The sequence below is a fragment of the Penaeus monodon genome, chromosome 19 (assembly GCF_015228065.2).
Source record: "Penaeus monodon isolate SGIC_2016 chromosome 19, NSTDA_Pmon_1, whole genome shotgun sequence".
NCBI lineage: Eukaryota > Metazoa > Arthropoda > Malacostraca > Decapoda > Penaeidae > Penaeus > Penaeus monodon.
This window is the reverse complement of record NC_051404.1, coordinates 2,143,735-2,147,209: the sequence shown is the minus strand read 5'-3', so window position 1 is coordinate 2,147,209 and position 3,475 is coordinate 2,143,735.

Sequence of the window (3,475 nt, the reverse complement as noted above, 5' to 3'; positions counted from 1 at the left end):
TGGCATTCGGAATCAGTGCCAGTGGTACGAACTACAGTGTCATCAATGACACGTTAGTGATATGAACCTATCAGAATGAAATGCTACAGCAATCAAAGGAAACTATATCTAAAACTGAATAGAAAATAAGTACCAACAGAACCAAAGTAATTATTGAAAAAAATACTAAATTAAACACAGTTTAGGAAAGAAATATGGACAAAAGACATGTCAAAAGAAATAATATGCAGATATCCTACAGGCCAGGGGATGACTTTTTAACTAACGAGAAGATACAGTACTTGCTCACTTAAAAAAAATCTGTTCATCCTACCATCTATGCTCTATGGGATCAAGTCACATTGCAGGAATATCTAAAAACAGATGGACCTACAATATATATACCCACATGAACAGTAGTTTTCCCATATTGATATTATTTTTGTACTCAATCTGTGACAAATAAGTCTACTGGTGGCACCAGGTAAGAGTGACTTCCCCCATTAGTGTAATAAATAGCACCCTTCAGTACAATACACAACTTAAGAATATGTAAAAAACTTTGGCAACAAAGTAACAGATGTGATACAGATGGTAATAATATAGTGGTTGGAATTACATGCGCGTATAATGTTTGAGAACACTATTAATAGAACATTAATACGTAGCCTACAGAAGTCTCTTTCAAAATGGCAGCTCCAGTTCACCTCTAGAACAGCTTGCTACATACTTGGTGAATGCTTTGGAAACTCTCCACTGGGAGAACTGCTGCTCCCCCAAGACCTCCTTTTACACATTCAGCCCTTCCCGCTTTGAAACATGCTGGATCCAACTGGGGGTACATGGTCAGAACATTAGACTGCTGCACGTTGTGACCAATGTTCAGTACACAAGCCCTACTCATGGTCAGCGTGTATCACAAATGACAAACAAAAAATACAACTAATACAGCATGAAAATGTCATCTAAAGACACCACTGCCTGACTGGTACAGGACCACATGCCTCTATCGGGAAGCGGGCAGCTGATGTTTCAGAGATGGTCTGCCATTCCTGCTTGGTGACTTAACACTCCTAGCGCCACCCTCAATGGGTTGCATCCATCAATCATAGCCAAGCTCTCTGTCCACCCAACTATCAAACTGAAGTGAAGAGACTGTAGTAAAAAACAAAGAATGAAACATGAAAGTGTCATTTCAGTAAAAAACTATAAGAGAAAAGCACCCTTTTATCAAAATCAAAGAGAAAGAAAAGTTGCATTTTGGGTAAAATCTTAAAGTGTTTCTTTGGTCAAAATTGGGAGAAGAAAATTGGCCTTTTGGTTAAATGGTGTTTCCTATATGTGCATCATCTTTTCCTAGGGAGATAATTTTCTTGGGAGCTAATTGAGCTTTTATGTAGTATAGAAAATACATGCATATGTATTAATACCAAAAGCACAGATTGTTTTTCATATAAAAAAGTACAAGATAAGATCTATTTAAAATCCTAGATTATAGGATCATATTAAATCATAACATGGTTCATATAAATTGTTTATTGAAGTAGCAAAGAAAACAAAGCATTACAATACAATATACATAAGAGATTACATACAATTCAAGGCACTTTTCAATGACAATATTTCACAACAAAGGACAGTTTTTCAGATCTATTTTTAAATTCATGGTCCCAAAATAATTTATGGTGATAAAACTACTTAAAATAGTCCTTCGAGTGGGCAATTATCACTTCTAGTAATGTCTACAAAGAACACAGCATTTATAACTGTCATAGTCTCACATATGAACTACTTGGCATGAACTTTAGGTTATCAAATATTTATTGTAGATGCACAAAAAATGCATTAGATTTTTTAATATCCTTAATTCATCATCTCACATGCTAAGTGTTTTAATGGATACTCATATACATTCTAGAGTATAAAAGCTTCCCATGCAATCTTAAAGCAAAAGTCATGTATCATAACTGAAATAATATCAAAATTAACCATTAAACAAAACAATAATAACTCGCTCATAGGATTTCAATAGCTTGAAGAGTAATAATTACTATAATTCTTAATTCACCATCTAGAAGACAACTTACAACAATTAATACTTTTCTATACTATGTTTAATAGCATGATTCATACTGACTATTGATTATGACACTCACTTATTAATATACTCAGAAAGCAACAGAATTACCCAAGTAAACACAATCCTCCACTGTATTTTTCCCTTGTAACTGTCTTAGGAATGTTATTCTTTTTAATATTTTACAGAGTTAGTGCCTTCAATATGCTACAGAAAACACTGCATCAGATCAATACTTCTCAATGGAGACTGCACTAAAAAGGTAGAAAACACACATATTTTGACCACAAACTATGATACTTTATTACTACCAAAGGAAAGTTCACATATTCTTGATACATTTATCTGTTACATTAAAAAACAGTCAATAATAGTTGTCTATTTACGTAACGTCATTTTCATTTTCACAAATTACTTGATATGATTGTTCCATTAAGTATTGTCAGCAGCCTAAGTATATACTATGGTTTCTTGTGAGGACTGTGACTAAGGCATGAAATGTATGAGGTATACTGTATGTTACTGTTGTTAGGTATATTCTGCTGCCCTCCCACACAAGCTGGGTTTTTGCATTCACCTAAAATCTTAAAAGAGGTACTAAACCATGCTGAAAAAGGTGATTGCAAAACTGGATATTACAATATGCTTCCATTTATGATGAAAGGTTTATAAACATTTTTTAAAGAAAAAGCATACAGCTCCATTGCTGCACAATTTTCTACTAGATTTTTCAAACAATTCAATTTCAATGCATCAGTTTGTACATAATAAGTGGTCTCTTACCTGCAATGTATCAATTTTACTTTTAAAAATCAATGATGCTCATCAAGTACTTGTTTAACTGCATTTCTTAATTTCATACAATTTTAATCTCACTCAAACCTTTGTTCAATCTGGCATCTTTATTTAGCAAATACAGCATAACACCCAAAGGCTTTATATCTGTTTCATTATTACATATGTTACATAAAGCATTGCACCTAATGATGCAAATGTGAGAATACTGATATTACTTATGATATAAGTACATTCCATAATATTGTATTCCAAGTTCTGGCCATCACAAACCTACTTACTTCTTAACTACATGGCTTTACAGATGAATCTTAAGAGATGAAGATACTGACCCACCATCAAATTACATATAGGTCACCTAGCATCTATTGTAAAAAAAAAAAGTAAATATTGCATAAAAAAATCATAATCACAATCCACATAGATGTGGAAAAATAAAATAGTTAATTCTGAGTAAAATGAAGAATGCAAAGGACATACTGTGCATTTGAAGATGACTTGAGCAACAGTAGCTAGTTATCAACAGCAAATCATGAATGCGGGAAAGAGATACTGAAGAAAAGAAAAAAGAAAAACTGGAAAAGAGGTGACTTGAGGACCTCTTCAGTACCCTGTCCACGCGTG